This window comes from Euprymna scolopes, chromosome 46, assembly GCF_053919585.1.
Source record: "Euprymna scolopes isolate OS-2025 chromosome 46, ASM5391958v1, whole genome shotgun sequence".
Taxonomy (NCBI): domain Eukaryota; kingdom Metazoa; phylum Mollusca; class Cephalopoda; order Sepiida; family Sepiolidae; genus Euprymna; species Euprymna scolopes.
In genome coordinates, this window is record NC_136527.1 from 151,004,581 (window position 1) to 151,020,288 (window position 15,708).

A 15,708-nucleotide genomic window follows, 5' to 3' on the forward strand; every position below is an offset into this window, starting at 1 on the left:
GGTTTTCGAGAATGTCGGATTGCGTCTAGGAATGTTGCATTGCTCTTACAAAAGGCAGCGGATGCATAAAGAAGGTCGCCATGTTAATAACGAGTGACTTGCAAAACACAATCGAATGATGGTTTTATCGTTTAGCTGTAGATTTTCCTCTTTAACTGCCAACCAGTCTTTGAGACTTTACATAACCGGGCGCCACAGTCGATGGAAAATTTCTTGGGGGCAACTGAAAGTCGTAAATCACTCGCCCGCCAGTCGATAAAATTTCTTTGAATAAATAAACGGGAAAACCTCATTTATTTTACGACCCTCGTATTAAAAAAAGGTCAACAAGAGGTTAAATTTACACATTCAGCGTGTAGTCAAAATGTCGCCTTCATTTAGCTCTCTGATTTTGAAATTCATTTGGAAAACAAATTATTCGACGCTACACCTACATACACTTCATGCTTACAAGAATTAAAGACGAATATTTGAAATAGGAAAAAAACGCATCGTTCCGCCAAGCATCCGAAGAAATGATTCTTATTTCTATGGAACAATAATATGAATAATGCTATAAAAATACAACTGGTGTTGTATTTTAACGTCTTGTTGAATATTTACTGAAATGTTTGTAGTAATAAAATAGTTGATCTACAAGAGTTAAACAAATATTTTCTTGTTAGATTATACACACGGCCATTTCTTGAGTTGTTGTAACATTATTTATTATTATTGACTGAAACAAAGATATAAAGTCGGACGAGTAAAAATATTTTGGGGCGTGTAAATTTTCCCTCACACTCGACCGGCGGACGAGTGATTTTTTTTCAAATCTCAAGGGCTGCTGGCAACTACACCAAGGCATATGTAGTTCATTATCAACTACACCAAGGCATATGTAGTTTATTATCAACTATACCAAGGCATAGTGGACGGGGGCTACTCCCTTTCCCAGGATGACTCCACTCACTTTGTCTTTGGTATGATTCGACCGAGGAGTGAATTCCAGGCTCTCCGTCCGTTAGCGAACACTCTAACCAGCGTGTTAAATAGGTTAGAGTACTTGTTGACATTTGATTTGAAGAAGACTATGTTTTAGTCTACAAGGAAGCAGCACCATGGTAACGTATTCCACGGACGAGGAGCCCTTACATGTTCAGAGAAATATCTCCTGAGACTGGGCACATGAAAGAGAAAATGTAATTAAATTCTTTTTAAGAAAAAGAAGAATCCATTATTGTCAAAGTGTTACAGCCAATTCATCGAAACCAATCGAACTGGAGATATTAAATAATGGACGAATACTTAACATAATTAAATTCTTCTTTAGTAAAAGAAGAATCCATGTTGCCCTCGATGGTTGCACATCAAAACAACCTGATATAAATGCGGGTGTAACTCAGGGATTGATTATCGGATCTTTATTATTCCTAATATTCATAAATGACCCCTGATGAAATTGTCTCTGAGATGGGTTTATTTGCTGACGACACCACTCTCTTTAACAGACACGAGGGGAAAACGAATGAACACCCATCAAAGGCAAAACGGGGCCAAAATGGATGGTCACATTCAATAATGTCAAGACTAAGCTCCTTGTCTTTAATAACTACAAGAAACATTCTCAACCACTAATAGACATGACTAATGATACATTATCTGAAAATACTTCTTTCAAACTCATCGGCTAAACGTTCAGGAGGAACATGAGTTGGAACAGATACATTGAGTTCATTGCCAATTCTGCTGCAAAGAAGATGGGCTTAACCACCGTGCTATAAAGTTACTTACGCCTGAGAGTACCCTGCGCCTTTACAACGCCGCCATTCGCCCATGTATATAGTATTGTTGCCATGTATATAGTATTGTTGCCATGTATATAGTATTGTTAGCATGTATATAGTATTGTTGCCATATTTGGGCTGGTGCATCTGCTACTTGTCTCCACTTCAAAAAGGGTCCAAAAGAGAGTCGCTAACTTAATATATCCCGCACTATCCGTTAGGCTTAAATTGCTGTACCACTGACGATATATTTTACAAGTACTTTAATTGAAGGTGTTCCGACGAACTACAAGCCCTTCTATCCCTTCGACGTAAACCCCCCAGACAAACCATACAAACAGCAAAATTCCACCCCTACGCATTAGAAATCCGTAGATGTAAAAAATGTAAAAGACTTTGGAATTGCGTTCCTGATTTCTGTTTCCCTGACTTTACTGACATGCAGAAATTAAAATGTAATATAAACATACATCTTGCTGCTCAGCTCTCTACATAGTACCCCTATAAAATATGCACCAAATAGTTGCCCCCTTTATCAAAGTGGCATTCTGCCTATTTTGAAGTGAAATTGCAATAAAAAAATAGATTTATTATTAGAAATAAACATTAAAAGAAATAATTATATATATGTATATATATATATATATATATATGTGTATCTGAATATATATATATATATATATATTGCATATATATATATATATATATATATGCAATATATCTGAATATATATTTTAACATATATACAGGGTGGCCGAAAAGTCCCAGGACACTGGCCTAAATATGGTTTCTGTGTGGTTCATTAAAAAATACTGTGTTTTATTAAAAATACATGTATAGTGTCCTGGGACTTCTCGGCCACCCTATATATATATATATATATATATATATATATATATATATATATATATATATATATATATATATATATATAAAGATATAGATATATGTTTTAAGATATACGCATATATATATATATATATATATATATATATATATATATATATATATTAAAGACATATATACAAAGATATATCTATATTTTAAAATATATATATATATATATATATATATATATATACTACTTTAATTGACATACATATATATTTACATAATATATATTTGCATAATACATGTTCATTTAAATATTTATATAAACTGTTCTTGGCCGTTAGCATATAAGTAACGCAGAAGAAAGATATCTTAGTTTTATTCTTTTTCTCATTTTTAATTATTTTAGTCTTATGAATGGACAATACGTTGACAGGAAAACGTTTTCTAACACGTAACGGCCATTTAAAAACTGAAAACGTTTCATTATAACGTTTTATCTTTTTTTATCTTTTAATCTTTTTAAATCTTCATATATTTTCATTTTAAACTTTCATTTTTTGTTCATCCATTTTTAAAATCCACGTTTCAATCGTGTTTTTGAGTTTTTAATTTTTTTAACTTTTTCAATATTCATTTATTGTTGGATTTATTAATGAATTGGACATTTGAAATTGTATTAATTTTGTAAAGAAATCCCTACAAATTGACCAAATTTTCAATTTTTGACATAAACAAAAAAGAAATCATCGAAATTTTTTATTGCCGTTTTCGTATTCAATTGTTTACAACGAAAGGTAAGATTGTTTTTCAATATTTTATTACTTTTAACAATGCAATGCATTTTACGTCAGTTTTTTTTTTTTTTCTATGAACTTCTCGATTACCTCTTTGCCGGATCAGTTTTACTTACAGAAATTTAAACGGTAAAGAAATTGAAATGGTAAAATGTGTAGTTTTTCACTTTAAATGACTGTCGACTGTGAAGTCATTTGAACGTTCAATATTTTAAATCGGTTCCTCCAAAATTGTATACAGGAATTCATAGAAAGCAATTTACTATCTAAAAAAATCTTTTTTTTTTTTTATTATTTTCTTTGGAAACTAAAAATTTCGTACTCATGCAGAGAGTGATCCGTGCTGAAATAATATCGTTTTATTTAAAAATCCATTCTTAACCTGTGGAGGGTGTTTTGTACCTATTGTGTACTTTAACCTTACAACTGAATTAAAAAAAAAACATATCATAAACTTTAATTAGACGTGAAAATACGATTTAAAAAAAAAATAGCGCGGATCACTCTCTGCATTAGCATCAAAAATTTATTTGTTTTATAAATGGATCCGGAATTGAACAAACATGAATTTAACAAACCTTTTTTTCCTTTCAGATTAAATTAAACTTTAACTTTTTGGTGCTTATACATAATACGGACCGTGCTGAAATAGTAACGCTCTTATTTAGAAACCCATGCTTAACATGGTGAGCGGGAACATAAAATAATATTCTGTAGTTTCATATAAAATTTAATAAACAACAAAAACCATAAGAATTGAATTCAACCTGAACATCCTATAATAAGTAAAAGGCAATGTAATCTGTTAAAAAAATATTCGGAATAAATTGTTTCTAATTATTATTATTAAATGTTTCTATTAAAAGAAAAGGAAGGAGCTATTATATGTTCATATGAATAAATGTTTCTAATTCTTATCATTAAAAAATATGAAAGTTTCTAAAAATATATATTAGCTGAGAAGAAAACAAAGATTTTTTTTTTAAAAATCAAATACATAACAAGTAGACTTTTTTATTTTAAAGTTTTATTTGTTTCGAAAATAAAGTGATGACGAATTGCAACGTTAAAAAGAAAACATGGCCGACAAGTATAAATGTCTATCTGCAGTTTTTGTTTTCATGATTGAAGTGATTATCGAGACTTCCCAGTTGAATGTTTGAATGTCGGCTATCTTGTCGTTCTAACTTACCAACTCGCCATTACTTGTGTTTTTAATTAAATAGACGCTTTAAAACACGCTCAACCAAACACACACACAAAACTATCTCTCTTTAACACGGTAAGTTCGGGAAAAGGTGTTATAAATAATAAACTAGACAAAATACTATTAAAAACCACCAAATATATGTCAAGTTATGTCACGGTAACATATATTGAGCGAATTTCTAACAGTATTTTGTCTAGTTTATTATTTATAATACCTTTTCCCAAACTTACCCTCTCCGAGAGAGTTGGCCGCCATTTTTAATTTTCCAATACATCGGTAAACACTGCATGTTTTTCGAGCTGAATAAACATGTTACACTGAATAAAAACACAAAAAAATACCCAGTTTGGTAGAAAAGTAATTTAGTTTGCCTTTGATAGCATTTATTTGTTATATATTTGTTTTTTGACAACTTTTTCGAATCTGTGTACAGTAATACAAACCCCAATTGTTTGTTAATACAGAACAACTATTTTCGCCATCTATAGTCGACCACGGGTGAAGTGATATTGAATAACATTTAAATAAATTATCGTATTTTTAGCAAAATGCGCAGTTATTAGTTTGTTTTTTTTTGTATCGATTCGTCAAAGTTTAATAGTATATTAGCAATATTTGGCCACTAAAAGAAAATTAATTTATTTAAAGGTTTTTCGTAAAATTACTGAAAATATTGTTTTGTTAATCTGAAAGATAATAATTACTATAAACATATTTCAAACCGTATTTCAAATTATTTACGGTAAATGTTATCTTACGTTACAACAGAACACCGACCTCTAATTTTTTTTTTTTTAGGGGTATTCGAGGTCGCTGACAACGAATCTGATAATCAAACCCGCCGCAAATTTACCGTTTGCATGGTATGAACCCCTAGACCTTGGGACTATTTTGTGCCATTTCACCACCTTCTGTAGTGTTTTTCTCACATGGTACGTGTCGTATCACATCGCTTAGGAATCTTTCAAATAAGGAAGTTAAAAAAATATGTTTTTTTTTAATTTATGAAAAAAAGTTTTCACCAGCGGTTTGCACAAATAAAACGTTGTCAGCTGAATACCCTTAAAACAAATTAGTTACCTTATTTACAATAAAAGAAAAAAAATCCAAAAAAGAATGGACATTTGTACAGGGTGAGGGTGACCCCCCCCCCGCCCCTAAAAAAAAAAATAAAACGGGCCCCAACTCTAATTAGGCCCCGTTTCTTTGTGTTTTGTCAGAATGAAATGAAACTTTGGTCATAACTAGTTTATTATATTCAAAACATCACATCAAAACGCTAGGGTCTTTGGTCATTTTTCTCCGTTGACTGTAAAATGATCAGAAAAACAATTGAATGTCCTCTGTTTTTTTCTGTTTTTTTTTTTTGTTTTTTTTAGGGGGGGGTCACACTGTATATACTGTTACCTAAAAAAAAATTTTTTTAAAAAAACGGGTAAAAGTTGGATTTAATTTGATAATCCTCACCAAAATATAATACGCTACGTATTCTGCACATACTGAAGAAATAAGTATTTTTTTAAATTATTATTGAAATTAATGACGCCGTCGTACGAAACAAAAAAAGACAGTTCATTCATGAATATATTATATGAAATACGGCATTACTATGAGGTATATCAAAAAGTATATTTATTAATTTTTTAACCCTGAAAAATTCTGTTTATGAAAAAATTTAAAAATGATTTCACTGTTATATAAATAAATTAAAAACATTACGAAACAATTTGTTCGATTGTAAATTGAAATAATAGCGTTATTAAGAAACCCAATCAGAAGAGGAAGGGGGGGATTTCGAACTTAAACTAACAATAACTAATATAAATTTTAATTTAACCTGAAAAAAAAACAAAAAAAAAAAACACGATTCGTAAACTGCAGAAGTTCCAACAGAAAAGTTTTTTTTTTTTTTTTTCTGACAATATACAGTAAACATTGAATATAATTTGAAAATCCTAACTAAAAATAGTACGGTCGGTATTCTGTATATGTGAAGAAATTTTTACAGAAATTAATGGCGGCGTCGTATGAAAAACAGTAAATTCAGAAATATATTAAATGGAATGCGGTATTACTTATAGGTGTAAAAAATATGTATATTATTATTTTTTTATCCCGAAAAATGCTTTGAGAAAACCTAGATTTAATACTAATTGTATCGTTAAAGAAAACACTACGAAACAATTTGTTTAAATTGAAATAATTAAGAAACACACAGAAACAACCCTTGTACTTTCATCTAACAAGAAATACTATAAATTTTCATTTAATCTAAAAAATTACACGGTTCGTAAACTGCAGAAGTCCCAATGGAATAGTTTGTTTTTTTCATACGTCCTCTGTAATTTTTTTTATTTTCGGCTGCTTAATGTTTTTCAACAGATTATTATCGAATGATCACTAAATATCCAAAATATTTTTTTAAAAGAAATAACATTTTTAAGGGGTGCTTCGTTTCTAATTCAACATTCTAACAAATCGATGCCCCATTTAGAGCAGTCTTGCACTTTACGCCCGGCGAAGTCGAAAGTAAGTTCGACAACTCTAGAAGTGTCATATTAGTATTTTGCACCGACAAATAATATTACGAAAAAATATCATGATATTACGAAAAAATATTTAAATATTTTTAAAAATATTTTATTTATTTCAAGTTTTATGCTTTCTTTTATTACGCACGGCAAAGTTTCACAGTTTTAATATTTTTATATTTGAGCCCGGGAAATTCGAAAGTAAGCCCGACAACCTTAAATCACGATATTATGAATTATTAAAGTTTTAAAACATAAAATTAAAAAATATATTTAATAAAAAAATATTTAAAAAATTATTTAAATATTTTGTTATTTTCTTTTATTACGCACAGCAAAGTTTCACGGTTTTTAAAAAAATTAATTTTTTAAAAAATTTAATTTGAAGATAAAACTCTCAAATACGGATATTACAAATTATTAAAGTTTAATCGCGATATTACGAATTATTAATGTATTCAAATATTTAAAAAAGTATTTAGACATTTTAAAATGTTTAAATATTTTATTTCAAGTTTTACGCTTTACACACGACAAAGTTTCAGTGTTTTATTTTATTATATTTTGTTCTGTTACGACAACAATACACTTTCTAAAAAAATTGTTTCTTTTTTCTGTTAAATAAATAGTTATAAATATATAAAAATGTGTATTTTGTTCGTTTACGTAGGTGTGTCAGAAACTGCGTGAAAAATATTGAAAAATTAGACCCCCTGTCTTTCCAAGCTAATAACTACTCGAAATATATACTTCAAACCCTATTTTTTTTTCAATAAAAGGAGCAAGGACCAAGGTGGCATTAAAAAAAAAAAACAACAAAAAAAATAACGTGATTAAACAAAAAAAAAAGGTTTTAAACTTCGGACTTTATAGGTAAATTTCTAAAAACACTTTTTTGTTTTAAATTTGAATATATTATTTATTGATCTTTTATCTTCAATTTGCGATATATAAAACTTTGGTGAGTAAATTAATTATTTACTTTTTAATAGACACTTCAAAATGGGGAGGGCGTGAATTAATTCGACCCCGCGCCCGTCCTTCCAAGCTTATAACTACTCGAAATATATAATTCATACCCTATTTTTTTTTTTTTCAATTAAAGGAGCAAGGACCAAGGTTTCATTTAAAACAAATAACAAAAAAACAACGTGTTTAAAAGAAAGTGTTTTAAACTTCGGACTTTATAGGTAAATTTCTGAACACTTCTTTTTTTGTTTTAAATTTGAATATATTTATTGATTTTTTAATCTTCACTTTGTGATATATAAAACTTTGGTGTGTAAATTAATTATTTATTTTTTGATAGACATTTCAAAATGATGGGAGGTGGGGCGTGAATTAAAAAAAAACGTTTGTCTAAAATATTATATTCGGTTTATTGGAAAGAACATAAAATTTCACATTGACCCTGAAAATATCGAAAAAATAGAATCAATAGATAAATTTTGATAAATTTTTAAAGTTTAAAAATTGAAAAATACTGAACTCGTAAAATTCAATTAATTTCATTACTGTTTTTTAAAAAATAAAAAAATATTTCTATTGTTTATACAAGTTTAATAGTTTATTTTTGAAGTATAATCCATAAAGAAAATAAACACCCCACTTTTAAAAGAGAAATTACGAGTTTTTTATATTTTATTCGCAGTTTCGTGTTAGGAGTGTCAAAAATTCCTCAAAAATTCTGATACACCTGGTTTCTTCCAGTTTATTCGATATAATTTTCTTAACAAAATAACACATGATTTGATGGTGTAAATACTGATGTAACCGTTCTAGAGTTGTCGAACTTTCGACTTTGCTTAACTGAAAGACTATCTTATTTTGCTTAACTGTCTTATTTTCTTATATAAATTTATATTTTGTTACGTGGTTCATTACTACAGATTTTATTTTATTTATTTGTTCTGTTAATGCAATAATACATCTTCAAAAAATTGTTTCATTTTTGTCTTAAATAAATAATTATAAATATTTAAAAATGTATATTTTGTTCGTTTACTTTATTTTAATATTTTCTTCTGTTAAGACAATAATACACTTTCTAAAATTGTTTCTTTTTTTCTCTTTAATAAATGGTTATAAATATATAAAAATGTGTATTTTGTCCGTTTACTTTATTTAATCAAGTGACGGTGTAAAATACTGATATGACCCTTCTAGAATTGTCGAACTTACTTTCGACTTTGCCGGGCGTAAGTGCAAGACTGCCTCATTTTGGAAGCATCGACTTTTTTGGGGGGTGGGGGGATGTAGCTCTTTATTGGCATTTTTGAAAGCCAAACAGCTTTTTTAGAAAGTCAATATTTGCGAAAATTAGCCGAAAAAAGTCGATGCTTCCGAAAATAGAGTATCGATTTTTTTCAAAAGTTAAATAATGAAATGTTTTTGTATTTTTATTTCATTTATTTATTTATTTATTGATAATCTGGTTTATAAGTGACATTTCATTAATAATCCGATGAAAAAAATTAAAAAAAAAAAAACGCAAAAAAAAAAATTACAGAGGGTGGGAGTTATCGCTTTAATATGTTCGCCACATATATACATTTGGACATCGAAATATTGAATTTTCAGTGAAACCAATCGTTTCTATTTTATTTTCACGTTGCAATAATAAATATATTTAAAATTCCAGCAAACGAGTAGTTTCCAAGATATGAAGAATTTTACGTAAATTGAGCACCGACACGTAGATGCTCCTCCAACAAAAATTCGGCAAATGTGTATCTCAGCGGCGTAAATTAAAGTTTTACACTAATGGTGGCCATAAAGTGGGTGATCATTATACGTTAAATTATTATAGAAAAGTGATCCCCCACTTTCTTTAAACTAACATTTCTTCATATCATGGAAACTACTCGTTTGCTGGAATTTTAAACGTTATTTTCGTTTTCAACATCCTCAAAAACTTATAAATGTCTTAACTGTCCAAGTTTTTTCTGGAAAGTCGATTGTCTGCCCCTTGCTGATCTTATATTCCAAACATTCCCAATAGGTGTCGCTAGCAGTTTATCATTCAAAAACAAAATGGCGTGAAGTTTTTCTTCGATAAAATGTGTCATAACATTTGATTTTCTTAAATAAATTAAAAAAAGAACTACTTGATCGATTTACGTGATTTTTGGAATGACATCTTCATGCAGTGACAAGTACGTACATTATAAAAATGTTTTTTCAGATTTTTATTGTAAAAAAAGATTACTTATGGACCGGACCATTTATAGACTTACACCAAATATATTTTTAAAAATCCCGAAAGACAATGTAAAAACATTAATTATTAATGAAAACAAATTTCGAAGATAATTAGCGAAAATAAAGTTGTGCTAAGATTTTAAAAACTTTCAGAAAATAACTTTCTTGTTACGATTCGAACTCTTCGTTTTTTTTTTTTTTTAGCAAATCTCAATTCTCGTTAATTGTATTCGAAACGTATTTTCATTTCTATTTAATTGCATCGGTTTTCGTAGAAATTTTAAAAATATTTAAATACATATTACTACAAATAATATTGTCAATAAATAATAAAAGTTAATGTAATTTATTTTATCATTGCAGATGTTCCTGCTTGAACGCTTGTTTTAAATCCAATTATGTCAATATTTTCTTTAATATTTGCTACAGAGAAAATCGGATTCGTGTGAAATTGTTTGTTCTGATAAATCAAATTCAGTAAAACATATGAGAACTCACATTGTGGAAATACTATATTCTTGTGAACAATGTCAATATACACGTACTGAGAAACCAATTCTAGCGATGCTTATGAGTACTTACATTGGAGAAAAGCCATATTCTGAGGAACAATGTCAATATTCACGTTCTCACCAACCAAATCTAGCGATGCATATGAGTAGTAACGCTAGAGAAAATCAATATTCTCGGGAACAATGTCAATATTCAGGTTCTGAGGAACCAAATCTAGCTATGAATATGAGTACTCACACTGGGGAAATGCCATATTCCTGGGAACAATATAAATATTCACGTACTGAGGAACCAGATCTACCGATGCATATGAGTACTAACACCAGAGAAAATCAATATTCTCGTAAACAATGTCAATATTCAGGTTTGGAGGAACCAAATCATGCTATGAATATGAGTACTCACACTGGGGAAATGCCATATTCTTTGGAACAAAGTCAATATTCACGTACCGAGAAACCAAATCTACCGATGCATACGAGTACTAACGCTAGAGAAAATCAATATTCTCGTGAACTATGTCAATATTCTCGGGAACAATGTCAATATTCAGGTTCTGTGGAACCAAATCTAGCTATGAATATGAGTACTCACACTGGGGAAATGCCATATTCTTTGGAACAATATCAATATTCACGTACCGAGAAACTAAATCTACCGATGCATACGAGTACTAACGCTAGAGAAAATCATTTTTCTCGTGAACAATGTCAATATCCACGTTATAAGAAACCAAATCTAGCTATGAATATGAGTACTCACGCTGGGGAAATGCCATATTCTTGGGAACAATATCAATATTCCCGTACTGAGAAACCAAGTCTAGCGATGCAAATGAGTACGCACACTGGAGAAATGCCATATTCTTATGAACAATGTCAATATTCACGTTCTGAGAAACCAAATCCAGCTATGCATATGAGTACTCACACCGGAGAAAATCCATATTCTCGTGAACAATGTCAATATTCAGGTTCTGAGAAACCTAAATTAGCGATGCATATGAGTACTTACACTAGGGAAAATCAATATTCTCGTGAAAAATATCGATATCCACGTCCTGCTAAACAAAATCTAGCAACGCATATGAGTACTAACACTAGCGAAAATCAAAATTCTCGGGAACAATGTCAACATTCAGGTTCTGAGGAACCAAATCTAGCTATGAATATGAGTACTCACACTGGGGAAATGCCATATTCTTGGGAACAATATCATTATTCACGTACTGAGAAACCAAATCTAGCGATGCATATGAGTACTAACACTGGTGAACAGCAATATTTTCGTGAAAAAATTCAATATTCACGTTCTAAGAAACAACATCTAGAGAAACATATAAGAAATCACATAGGAGAAAAGCGATATTCTTGTGAACAATGTCCATATTCATGTTCACATAAATCACATCTTGCGATACATATAAGAACTCACACTGGAGAAAAAACATATTCTTGTGAACAATGTAAACTTTCTTTTTCTCAAAAAGCAAATTTAGATACACATATGAGAACACATTCTGGCGAAAAGCCATATTCTTGTGAACAATGTAAACAATCTTTTTCTAACAAATCAAATTTAGTTAGACATATGAGAACACATTCTGGCGAAAAGCCATATTCTTGTGAACAATGTAAACATTCTTTTTCTCACAAATCAAGTTTAGTTAGACATATGAAAACACACACTGGCGATTATATATCAGGACCTAAATAACAAAATATCAGGACCTAAAAATGATCTAAAAACCACATTGTCTCTGAAAGAAATAAACATTAGACTTGTTGTGATAGGAGCAACTTGCTTAAAAAAAAAGAATCTTCATAAATACTTAGAAGCAATCCCTGGAAGACCAAGCTGTAATGAAATACAGATAGCAACCATAAAGGGAACAGTATCTATTATTAAAAGAGCCCTCGGATATAAATTTAAATCATAACGGAATCAAGTGTTAGCTCCAGGAATAAACCCCTTGATCTCTTAGTTTACTGAAGTAAAATACAAAAAAGCGATTTGATAAATGTGTTAAATGCACAATAAAAAAGGGAAAAGACAACATCTGAACATCTACAGATCAATGACAGCCTCACTCACGATTTTGGAGCGGATTCCACATAAAAATACCTCGCCATTGAGAAAAACATAAATGTGGAACACGATAAAATTAGACGTAGGGCAGAACAGAAATATAGTGTACGTTTGAAAAATATCCTCAAATCTGAACTAACCCCTAAAAACACAATTATAGCTATAAACCAGCTTGCAATACCTGTGATCGACTTCGGTTTCGGTATTATAGACTGACCTCAATATAACATAAACAGGCTCGATACAAAGACCAGGAAACGACTATCCCTACATAATGTAACATAGCGAAACCAATACATGAACAGGATATACCTATCACGAAAAAAGGGGGCTAAGGCCTGAATTCAACCATGGAAATGGTGAAAGGCCATTATGATCACCTTTCTCAACAAACCTCAATCACAAAGCTTGCTGAAAACTTTGGACGAGTCATACCGCAGAACACTGTCGACGTACATGATTAACCAGCGACACAGATTGCAAGGATAAAAAGATAAAATACACCGAAATGGAGATAGAGGCAAGAAAAGGAGGAAACAAAATAAGAGAGCAGGAAAGTTCCTAGAGGAGCTGAACCAGAAGTACATACATAAAGATGCTTCACTGCAATGGCTCAAGAGTGGGAGACTTCCATTTGATGAGGAAAGACTTATTGTAGCCGGGCAACATCAGGGCTTACTCACAACGGCATTTAAAAAATGGCTTGCCTAAAAACAAATGGCCAGTGTAGGTTTTGCCACTCCGCTATTGAAAGCCTAAACCATCTAATGTCTGCATGCATAATCTTATTGGCAGATAGCCTTTACACTGCCCGTCACAACAAAGTATGTAAGTACCTTTATTGGAAGATCTGTGGAGAGATGCAGCTTGACAGATCGCTGAACATCTGGGAACATGAACCACCACCGATAACATCAAACATAAATGTGACCGTGTTCTATGACAAAGCCATACAGACGGACAAATACATAAAGGACAAGGCCATCAAACCAGATATTGTAATATGGAACAAACCCACAAGGATGTCACCGTCCCAAATGATTTTGGCCTCAAAAGAGCTGGTTACTTTTAATGCATCTAAAACAAAGCTTCTCTCTTTACATCATCAACATTCTGATCCCCATCTGGCATCAATTGAAATGAATGGCTCTCGTCTTCAGGAGGCCTCAAGTTTTGACAAGCTTCTGGGCTTGACCATTACTCCTGATCTTAAATGGAACACGTACATCAAATCTGTTGCCAAGGCCGCTGGAAAAATGGTGGGATCTTTCTATCGATCCAGTAGATATCTCACTGCTGATGCAATTCTCTATCTATATAAGAGCCAGGTACGTCCAAAGATGGAATACTGTTGCCACATCTGGGCAGGAGCTGCTAGAAAGGACTTGTCCTGCCTTGATAGAGTTCAAAATAGACTTCGTAGCCTCGTAGGAGATGTCCTTTTCTCTTCCTTACAACCTCTATCTCACAGAAGAGATGTTGCGAGTTTGTCTCTGATGTATCGTTATTTTCATGGAAAGTGTTCGACTGAGCTTCAATCTATGGTCCCCCCTCGCCAAACTTTCACAAGAAACACTCGTCTAGCTGTAAACACTATCAATAATTCCCCCCACTCTTTATCTGTGCCTAAACCTAAACGTAGATTCCATGAACAAAGCTTTTTTATTAGAACTGCACGCCTGTGGAATTGTCTTCCGTTTTCCTGCTTTCCGGCTGACTACAATATGGTTGTCTTCAAGTCTAACGTAAATAAGTTCTTGATGAGCCGTTCCATATAAGTTATCAAATTTACCAAATTTTCATTACTAATGATTATTATATTGTTCAATTTCTACTGTACACTCTTTAACCCTTATCCTTGAGTGGCCTCTTGGCCTTGATAATGTGTTGATACCTATGAAAAAAAAGAAAAAGTCCAATGTGAACAAGTTCTAATTGAATCGTCCCCCTAAGTAATCCAAGTTTCAAAATTCCCCCTGTTTACTATGCTAAAATCACAATGACTAATGTATACCTATTAACCCTTATCCTTGAGTGGCCTCTGGGCCTTGATAAGTGGTGACACCCATGTAAAAAAAAAATGTTGGCCTCAAATGAGCTGAACGGGAAAATATAAAAAATATCAGGACCTAAAAATGATCTGAAAGCGACATGGTTTCCGAAAGAAATAAAAATTATACCTGTTGTTGTGATAGGGGCAACTGGCTTAATAAAAAAGAAGAATTTTCATAAATACTAAGAAGCAATCCCTGGAAGACTGTAACGAAATAAAATTAGCAGCAATAAAGGGAACAGTATCTAATCTGAAAAAAACCCTTGGATATAAATTTAAATCATAACAGAATCAAGTGTTAGCCCCAGGAAAGAGCCCCTTGATCTCTTAAAACTTACTGAAGTAAAAACAAAAACGAAAATTCATATTCTTGTAAACGATGTAAAAATTATTTTCCCCAAAAATCAATTTAGTTACACAAATGAAAACACATTGGTGAAAGAGAGAACTTGAAGTCCTACTAGACACTGTCCTCGAGTGTCTAAGGTCTCTCTGTACAGGGATTTTTCAGAACAACTTGGCATGAGGATACTTTTTTCCATAGAAGTAAACCCTGGCCAAATATTCAAAATCACATAGTATTCGCTACCCAAATAAGATCTCCTCACTATGGCTAACCCACATTAGCTTTTACGAGGAATGGTGCACCTTCTCCAAGTGATGTTACCTCAAGTAATAGAATGAAGCTGGATACTCCACCAGACTAGATAAATTCTTA